Source organism: Notamacropus eugenii, chromosome 5 (genome assembly GCF_028372415.1).
Source record: "Notamacropus eugenii isolate mMacEug1 chromosome 5, mMacEug1.pri_v2, whole genome shotgun sequence".
In the NCBI taxonomy this organism is placed as follows: domain Eukaryota; kingdom Metazoa; phylum Chordata; class Mammalia; order Diprotodontia; family Macropodidae; genus Notamacropus; species Notamacropus eugenii.
Genome location: NC_092876.1, coordinates 111,080,175 through 111,090,797, shown reverse-complemented (window position 1 = coordinate 111,090,797; position 10,623 = coordinate 111,080,175). Strand labels below are relative to the sequence as shown.

The 10,623-nt window shown below is 40.6% G+C and overlaps 1 pseudogene; it reads left to right on the top strand.

Moving 5' to 3' along the window:
• The first annotated feature begins 3,093 nt into the window (after positions 1 to 3,093).
• On the top strand, positions 3,094 to 7,881 carry LOC140508878 (hypoxanthine-guanine phosphoribosyltransferase pseudogene; annotated as a pseudogene).
• The last annotated feature ends 2,742 nt before the right edge of the window (positions 7,882 to 10,623 follow it).

Sequence of the window (10,623 nt, the reverse complement as noted above, 5' to 3'; positions counted from 1 at the left end):
TACTAGGATAAATTGAGAATAGAGAAAATATATGTCTAGAAGGGGCAAAGATTTTAAGTTGTGAGGTTGATAAACCCAATTTGAGTCTGCTGGTGCAACTGACTAGGCTTGATGTTGATAATGTTTAATATAAAATTTTGGAATAATCTCTTTGTTCTCTCTGAAGTAAACTCAGAGAGTGCCTCTTCCTATGTCAGCAAAAGCTAGCCAAGGCTGACTCTACACTCCTTAAGGAGACCTTTAACCTAAGACACTATATCTTGAATAATGAGACTTTCCTTTGTATCTTATTATCTATAGACACATACTATGTTATGAATAATGGGACTTTCCTTTGTATCTTATTATTTGTAGACATATACTATGTTATGGCATATTAATGGTAAAGAAAAATAGACATCTTAGGTCATAATTTCTATTGAACTTTGTTTACCCTTTCCTATGTCAGTTATCTGTTTAGGGCAGGAAGCCTGCCACTTACTAGTGGTGGGATTTCTTTCCTTATCATCGAGACATATGCTTACCCAGCCTGGAATCCCAACGTTGCTTTGTTAATTGTCCTGTCTTACTGAATTTATGATTTGTTCAACTAGGAGAGTTCCTTTCTCACAGCAAAATGTATATAAGCCAGAAGATTTCTGCACTGGGTAGCCAGAACATTTCTGGCTCCATAATGCATTATGTTACCGTTGTCTTTAATAGGGAATTGATTAATTAATTAATTAAATCATAAAATGTATGCAATTAGCCTGTTGCCTTTTCTTTAACCAAGTTTTCAGGTCAACAATGTGGTTTGGGACTGCAGGGACCCCAAAATAGAGAGTTTCACAGTAGAGTTGTGTGGAAAAAATTCACAGACAGGCTCAACCAATCTTCCAGTCAAGTGACAAAAAAAAGTTTATTATAACTCTAATAATGGTGGGCAGAGTAGGGAAGTCACAACCTAACAGGAATGATGAGCTTATATAGGAAAGGTACAGTGAATTGTGTGCCAAATATGGTAATTAGGTGATAATATATATTTTCTGTACCTTGGGCACAGGCTGTCATTACTACTGGCATGGACTGGGGTAGGGGGGAGGCTTCTAAGGGGTCTGTATGTCTGTACATCTATATTTGGAACAAGATATCCTCTGGAGTTGACATCTATAGCTTGACCTCTGGATTGTATATATTAATTGGGAAATCAGTACATGGTAGTTTTGCTGGTACGAGACTGTCTTGTTTATGCAAAGGAAATTCTACAGAGGTCAGTTTGCTGTTGTAGCAGAGAGATAGTTTGCCTCACTGAGCCCACCCACAAGTTATTGTGAGAGATAGAGTCTTTGGGCTGGGGAGAGATGTTGTCCTAGGGCTCAGGTCCCAGCAGAAGCCCTGGGGGTTCTAGGGTTATAACCATGTATTTATTTTAGAGCATAGTACCTCAGAGCAGAGAAAGAGGAATACTATTCAGGGCCTCAGCCATTTTCTAGCTATGTGACCTTGGGAAAGTCACCTAACTTTTCTCTGTCTCAGTTCCAACAACTGTAAAATGGGCATAATAGTCACCTCCATCACCTACCTCCTTGAGTGTCTGTCAATATCAAATGATATGATATATGTAAAGGACTTAGCACTGTGTCAGGTACATAATAGATGTTTAACAAATACTTATATCTCTCCTTCGTTTTTCTGCTGAGATGCCAAAAGATAAGAAGCTCTACCGTATTTTCAAACAGTTGGTAGTAGACATTTTTTGCAGGAAGGTAGTTAAAACACTTTTCATAAGGGAAGAGTGAGTTGAAAGAAAGCCAAGTCTCCACTAAGTAGGGTTTGTTGGTTTGTTTGCTTTTTTGAAATTTGATAATTTATTACTTTCCTTTTAAAACCTATATACTTAATGGCATATTTCTGAGAATTCTTTCACTTTACCATAATATCAGAGGGGTCCGTGCAAAAATGGTTAAGAATCTCTTCTGTATTAATAGGAGGCAGAAACATCTCCTGTACCATGATAAGATAAATGGTCCTTTCAACTGCAATACTGGAAGCTGACCCAATATTCCTAGTCCTAGCCTTCTTCAGAGGGGAAATCTCTCTTACTGAGGCAGGGAGTTCAGTCCCATAATCCTTGGTCTCTTTAGAGAAGGCAGGAGGTCCTGCTATAGAAGGTGTTCCTGCTGAGGAAGCTAGTCCTAGAGCTGGTCAGCTATTCAGGCACATGAGAGAGAAAGAATTGCCCATGTCTCAGATAGCCACCTGAGATGGTCTGAGTTCTTTTGTCCCTTCAAGGTTATATGTGGAAGAACAGAGAAGCTGTGCCATCAGGAGGGAGCCAAGTCTGAGGGAGTGCAAGATGATGAAAGAACAGAGTAGAAAAAAAGCATTTAATATGAGAGCTGGATTGTTATATATGGAAGAGAAATCTCAGAGAACATGGGAAGGGGTAGATAGCTTTAAAATGGAACATTGGGATGACTTTGGTTGAAGTGAGTATTAATTAGAGCTTTCCTTGGTCAGTGGGGGATATAGGATGTGGTTTGATCAATGGCAGCCAAGGTTTCAGAATTGTGAGAAGTAAAGGGGTATGCTAAGGTGAAAGGACAATGAGTTGAGGTAGGTTTTCATCTATCATAGTCCCCAGGGCTTCAGTCTTTAAGAAGTCCTCCAGGAGCACTAAACATCAGTGTTTAGCTGGAAAGAGAAGGGGGGATAGAAAGAAGAGAGAGCAGCAAGAAGTCTAAGACAAGGCAGTAAGTGTGGAGTGGTAGAAATTTGCTGGGAGAAGAGATCAACAAGTTTTGCTGGCCCAGACAGGTCAGGTTGCTCCTTTCCTTCCCCTGCAGGCCCAAGAGAGACAATAAAAGTTCTGTAGAATGGCCAGCTTCCTTCAAAGCAAAGTTTAGATGATTTTCATTATTATTAAATAGGAAGGTTCAAAGGAAATCATGTGTTAAATAAGAATCACTGGCAAACTTGAAAGTGCCATGTAAATGTCATCTTTTATTATATTTTGGACCCTGTTCAGGGGAGTCATGGAGACAGTGAGTCACCACTGCATTTTTATCCATGAAATGATCATGACACTTTTTAGAAGGTACACCACCATGTCCTGTCATGTTCATTCTTGCTAGTGCCTTAGGTGCCTAGACATCAGGGAGCTTCATTTACTTAACCTGAATCCTGCAGCCAAGCCCAGTAGCCCAGTGAGTTAAATCAGTTACCATTCCAAGACATTTCCTGAACCTGGGAAGGTCACTTTTTCTATGTGTCCCTCCAGCAGTGGGTTCTTGATGCCATGGCTGTCCTGCATGTCCTGTGTGTCTTTCTTTCCAGAGAGACTGGGGCTCCTGAGAAGGTTTTGCCTGGATTGGTTTACTCTGACATTGAGATTCTTTAATGAGTCTGATTGTGGGATCATTTGGTAAAAAGCTCTCTTCACTGAAGAGAATATTTAAGCCTCCCTTTGTCTGAGCACTTTGCACTTAGTAAAGAATTAGAAAACTGCTGTGATTAACTCATTAAGGGAGTAGACTCCCTCTTCTTTGTTTCTGAGGAGTGAAGACTTTGATGCACTCAGAAAGTGTCTCAGAGTTCATTGTAAGTAAATGAGGCACTGAGCTGGGAAAGTAACTAACCACTAAGGGGTGGTCCTGGGTGATGGGGAAACAAAGGAATTTTTCTGTTGTGTCACTCATTGTGAGGATAGCAGTTCACACCTTCTTCATGTGAATGAGAAAGGGGTGGAGATATCTAGGAAACATGTATAAAAGCCTAGTTCTGACTCTAATTGAGAAATCCCTGCTCTGACACCAGAGTAGACCTCAGCTGCAGTTCTGATCCTGACTGAAGAGCCTCCTAGCAGGATTCCAAAGGTAGGTTTCTGCCTGGGAAAATGCCCCTTTTTCCTAAAGATCTGTGAAAATTGAGAGTAGGCCTGTTGAGGGGACTTGGGAGTCACTAGAGATATGGGATTTGCATGAGTGACTGGTTCATGGATCCATTTTTACAGCCAAGTTTCTTACTCTGCCTAAACTTTAGTTGCCTCATTGGTAAAATCTGGGAGTTTCATGTTTCCTTAATTCAGGCAGACTTTCAGATCAAATGGTATCCCATTTGATCTGGGGACTGGCAGTAGGTCTTAATATTAGCCAAATGTTATTTAGGTTAGGATTCTGACACAGTGATGATATTATTCTGGACTGTCCTGGTTGAGGAAAATAGGTGTAGCTGAATTCTTAGGAAGGTCCTGAGGTAGCTTCCAAATGTTCTGGAATAGTCCAGCACCAATTCTTTAACTTAACTGGACCTACCTCTGCCCTCAGTGCAGTCAGTCAATAAGCATAAGTAAGTCAATAAGTGAGCTAAGTGCTGGGGATACAAAGAAAGGCAAGAGCATGGTTCATGCCATCAAAGAACTCATGTTCTAATGGGAAGACTGTATAGAAACATCTATTTGAATATTCAACATATGAACAATGTATATAATAGGGAATCTTTAGAGGAAATAGGTGAAGGATAAGGGTGAAGGGTCAGGGAGTTTAATATTTTATCCTGGAAGTAATAGTCTGGGCAACAGTTTGGATATCTGGGGTGAGTACAAGTGGGGAAATGGGAATAACACTGTCATGAGCCTCGGTGGTTATGAGAATAGTAGTGCCCTTTAGGGAGTTTTAAAGATCAAAGGAATGGAAGGAATGATAATGCCTTTGTTTTAGACTTGTTGGGTTTTATATATGTGTGTGTGTGTGTGTGTGTGTGTGTGTGTGTGTGTGTGTGTGTGTGTGTGTTTAGTTGCATAACTATGGGGCATCCAGTTTGAGTTGTGCAAAAGATGGTGGCTAAAGCTCAGGACATTAAAGCTACATGTGGCCTTTTAGGGCCTTAAGTGAGACTTTTTAAACAATCCAGGATTTGTTCTGCAAAATTTGGATTCAGTCAAAAGGCCTCACTTAAGGAACTGGAAGACCACATGTGACCTTAAGGCTATAGGATCCCCATCCCAGGTTAGGCTCTCTGTGTATAGATCTGAGAATCATCTCTACAAAGATCATTGAACCCATGCAGAGCTGATGAGATTGAGTGTGATAATATAGATTAACATTTTTGCATCATGAATACCTTTGGCCATCTGGGGAAACTTGCAGACCCGTTATCAGAATGATGTTCTTAAATACATAAAATAAATCTCCCATTGTATCTATCCAAGAGAACATTGACTTTACACAGGAAAGTAGTAGGAGAAAGTAGGAAGTTTGCTGTAATAATAACTCCAGGATCATAACAAAGTCAAAGACTTGGGAATCCTGGAGCTCAGGGAATCTTTAAAGGCCATCGAATCCAACTTCCCCCATTTTACTGATGAGGACACAATGAGTTTAAATGACTTGCTGAAGATCACAGGTAAATGGCAGAGCAAGATTCAAACCCAGTTCTTCTGTTTTTGAGCTTTCTCCAAGGCTCAATACACTGCCTCATTTTGTTGGCCCAAGTGAATTCAGAAGTAGGCAAGCATTCTTAGGGAAGAGTATTCTAAGCTCTCAAAAAGCATTTTTCCCCCATGGTGAAGAGAAATTTCCTATAGGATCATTCTTTTAGACAACTCTAAGAGTAACTTTTTAGCAATGGAGAAGGAAACTAAAATGAAAGATTTGTCTTCTGCTTAACAAATTTGGTTAATTTGTTCAGTAATTTTCAGTGGTGTCTAACTCATTGGGACCCCATTTGGAGCTTTCTTGGTAAAGGTATGAGAATGGTTTGCCCATTTCCTTCTCCAGCTCGATTTGCAGATGAGCCACTGAGGCAAAAAGGGTGAAATTACTTGCTGAGGGTCACACAGTCAGTAAGTGTCTGAGACCAGATTTGAACTCAGGAAGATGAGTCTTCCTAACTAAAGGTTGAATGCTCTTTCCACTGCTCCACCTAGCTGCCCTCAGCAGATTTTAATCAACCCAAAAGTGATGATAATTATGTTTTTTTACTTCTTGCCATGACATTTTCCACATAATTTTATTCAAATTTTGAGACCACTTGTCTCTACCCTCTCCTCATCCTTGTTTTCTTCCCTTTCATCTTCCATCCCCCTAGAAAGAGGAATGTGGTTGCCTTCACTTTCTCAACCTACAAGTTACGTTTCAGATAACCCACAGAAAAGTTATGTAATGAAGTGATCCTCCTCTCAGTTGTTAGAAGTCAAGGGATATAAGAGGGGAGAATAGTCTGATTAGTAGATAAAGGGGAAGTCATTAGTTAACTCTGATAGTGCAGGTAAAGAAAGCCAAAAGCCACTGCCTGGACCCATATCGCTATTTCAAACCAGTAACTTTGACATTAAATTTGACCTTCTCTCTGTAGGTACCAGCGGTGAAATAGAAATCAGGATTCAGCTTACAGCTGGAGCTGGCAACGTAGCAACATCTAGATACGTCCCTTGCTCCCTGGGCATTGTTTCCTCTCCTATTTCTTCTTATTATCCTCTTTCCTCTCCTCTTCTCTCTTCCTCCTCTCCTTTCTAATCCTTAGCTTCTTCTCTCTCATTTGCTTCTCCTTCTCGCTATCCTTTCTTCTTGCAAAGCCTAGCTGGGCCAGCTCCACTTCTCATACCATCATGGAGAGCATCAGCCCCAGCATTGTGATTGAAGATAATGAACCGGGCTACAACCTGGACTTATTTTGCATCCCTAAACATTATGCTGAAGATCTGGAAAAAGTATTCATTCCTCATGGGTTAATCCTGGACAGGACTGAACGTTTAGCACGAGATGTGATGAAGGAGATGGGAGGCCACCACATGGTTGCCCTATGTGTCCTCAAAGGTGGCTATAAATTCTTTGCTGATTTGCTGGATTATATCAAGGCACTGAACAGGAATAGTGACCAATCAATTCCTATGACTGTAGATTTTGTCAGATTGAAGAGTTACTGTAATGACCAGTCAACAGGGGACATAAAAGTAATTGGAGGAGATGATCTCTCAGCCTTAACTGGAAAGAATGTCCTGATTGTTGAAGATATCGTTGACACAGGGAAAACAATGCAGACTTTGCTTTCCCTGATCAAGCAACATAATCCAAAGATGGTGAAAGTAGCCAGCTTGCTGGTGAAAAGGACCTCAAGAAGTATGGGATACAGACCTGACTTTGTTGGATTTGAAATTCCAGACAAATTTGTTGTTGGATATGCCCTGGACTACAATGAATACTTTAGAGACTTAAACCATATCTGTGTCATAAGTGAAAATGGCAAAGAAAAGTACAGAGAATGATCAACTTGGTGTACAGAGAAGTTTTGAAACACTTGGGGGAAACCCATCAACTTCACCTCTGGACCCCCAACTCAGTTTGTCCAGTGTTTCAGCCCTGTGACCATCTACTTATTAGAGCTTTTTGCATAGACTGTATCTTGTGTGTTTTTTATTGGAGGAATGTTACACAGTTCTACAGTTCTGATTGCTATTTCATTCGCCCTACAAAACTGAAAGAGACTATCCCTGTCCCTGGGTGGGTTTTATTAAATTACTGTTTGACTGATGAATAGGAAATTACTTAAACTACTGAAATGAAACAGTTCAAGTGTTGTACATGTAAGATGTTTAAAGAGGATAGATTAATTTTAAAAACTGGTAATTTAATTATTTATGTTAATGAAAATGCAGAGGACTGACTGAATATTAACACCCTTTCCTTGTCAAAAAGGGAACAGTTTCAATATCTATCCCAGTTCTGTTCAGAATACAAGAGGTTTGATTATTTTCTGATACCTTTATATCTATCTCTCAGAATTACATTATGATTTCAAGATCTTTGGCTGTTGTTGCTAATGTTGAATTAAAATGAAAGAAGAGTTCCTTTTATTGATATGGGCAATAGAAAGAAAAGTAAAAAAAATAAATAAAATTCACCAAGCTGCCTGTGTCCCAGTCTTACAGATTATTTCCTTTTTGTGTTCACCAGGCAAAAGTAGTTTTCTTTTAAATAAGAATTGATATTCAGAAATCCATGACATTTGACATTTGAAATCTATTATACAAAATGCTTAAAGGCTGTCTCTTTAAAAGCAAAGAAATCATTGCTCTATGATAGGGTCATCACTTTGGAGGCTTACACAAGAAGAACCTAACCCCAGTACATTTCAATGGATACCCTCAAGCTCTGAAATGAAAGTCTTTGTCTGTGGTAACTTTGGCCTATGAAGCTGGCCAGGCACCTAATTCCTCAGTGGTGGTCCAAGGTACTCCCATGACTCCCTGAACCCCTCCTGAGACACTTGGGGCTTCCTCTGCCAACATCTCACTGTTCCCCAGATCATTGCCTAAATCCTGTTGCAACCAGTACTGAAAAGAATAGTTGCTTCTGTAATATCTCAACTGATATGAAAGAGTGAATGTGAATGCAGCAGGCAAGGACTATGACAGCAACAGACTGACAGCAGACTGTCCAATAAATCTATGACAGTGAAGAGGTAAGAATTATGGGCATCTAATCTTACCCTGCCTACAAGTGAATTGGGTGTTTTGTGGAACTATTCTACTACTTGGAAGCCGTACATAATGGAAGAGGAAGGTAGTAGGGGAACAGAGAGGAGTATGAGGTGCCAAGGTCAAGTCAAGGGCTAGCAATGAGGGAAAGGTGATCTCCATGTTTCTGAAAGAGTGGGTGATGGGGAGGCAAAGGAAGTGGGCCTTGCTTTGCAGGTGGGAGGGCATTCCCTTGATTGATCTTATGAATTCAAGAGAGATGATCTGAGAGATGAGGACTTTGTTGTGGAGTCATTTTTCAGTTTTATTTTCACTCCTCACTTGACTTCCCTGTACCCTCCCCCTCTTCACAAACCCATAATGAAGTAATCTGGAGGAATTGAGAGCTCTCAGCCTACCTCATTTATTGTCCACCATTCAGGGTTGCTTTTCTCTTGTCAGGGGTTCCTTTCAGTTTAATTTTTTTTTTTCAGTCTGAATCTTCTTGACCCCATTTAGGCTTTTTCCCCCCAAAAATATTGAAGTGAATTGCTAATTCCTGATTCAGCTCATTTTACAAGTGAAGAACTGAAAAAAGCAGGGTGAAGTGACTTGTCCAAGGTCACATAACTGGTGTCTGAGGCCAGATTTGAACTCAGGAATATGAGTCCTTTTGTCTCCAGTCCCATTTTTCTTTTAAACAAAACTTGACATTCTGAAGTCCATGACATTTGACTTTTGAAATCTGTAATACAAAATGCTTAGAATAAAGACTCTCTCTTTAAAAGAAAAATCATTGCTCTATGATGGGGTCATCACTTTGGAGGCTTGCACAAGAAGAACTTAATTCCAGCACATTTCTGTGAGTACTCTTAACTCTGAAATGGAAATCTTGTCTGTGGTAACTTTGGCCTATGAAGCTGACCAAGCACAAATTCTCTCTATACAACACCACCTAGCTGCCCTGATGAGGGCCTTATACTGGGCAAGAGATAATCCCTTACACTGGGAGGTACAGTGCTTGAAACATCTACTCACCTTATATTTAGAGGGAGGTGTTTGAATACAGAGGCACAACTGGCACCTGTGGCTGGGGGAGTTGGAGAGCATGTCCACAGGGAGAAGATTTTGAGGCAAATGAGGAAAAAAGGTAAATAGGGAGGATATAGAAAAGCGATGGGCCCCACAATCAGGACCATGGTGAGGGAGGGGCCCAACTATGGGCCAGTGTCCACTGACAACTGCAATAAATATTGGAGATTGTACTAGGGAACAAAAGCTAGCCACCACTCCCAAGTAATTTTCAGGGAACCTAAGATTTCCCATTCCCCTTTCCAAGGTTTGCATGCCAGGCCAACCAGAGCCTAAGAAAGGGCACCAGCATGTGCTTTGATCTCCTTTTTAGAAATGTGATTGTAAACTCTCTTGAGATGACACTAGACCATGTTCTTTTGGAAATATACACATCTCAGGATTCTATTGCTTCTCTGGTGAAAAGTTGTCTATCAAAGCAACAGGCAGTTTGATATTATAATCTGACTGCATTGAACATGCTTTTGCCTTGGGTGTTACAATAAGCTGTTGAGATCAGGCACACCTGAAGTTCAACCCACTTTTCCCAGCTGCATCTAATGTAAAGTTTCTCAACTGCCCTAACCTCCTTCCCCCTTTCAAGACTCAATAAAAATGGGTCTTTTTCCATTCATGCTGCGTTTGCTGACTCAGCTAAGGGGGAATGGATAATAGACCAGGCCGGTTCATCAGTACCTCCCTTAGTTCAATTTCCACTGACCTTAGCTGAGAGTCTCTCCTGGCCCTTACAGTTTCCCCTAGGGGATAGGAGAGGGAGTCCCATAACTACCTTCTTGTCTTCTATGGAGAATGGGAGAAAGAGAAAGGAATAAACCTTTATTTACATTATATTACAAACCAAGTACTATTTTAAACACTTGACAAACACAGCTATCTACAAACGGATTGAAGCTGACTTTGTCTCCCTTTCCAGGCCAATGAATTGCCTGAAACTGACCAGACATTGTTACTCTCAATTTCAGACTATTTTGTTAATCTCCCACCTACATCTTGGCTACTCCCTCTGCCATAATACCTTATGTAACCCATATTCTCAGCCTCCTTCTGGGGTACCCCAGCTATGCTGTGTGGCACCCCCAGATACAACTCAATTGTCT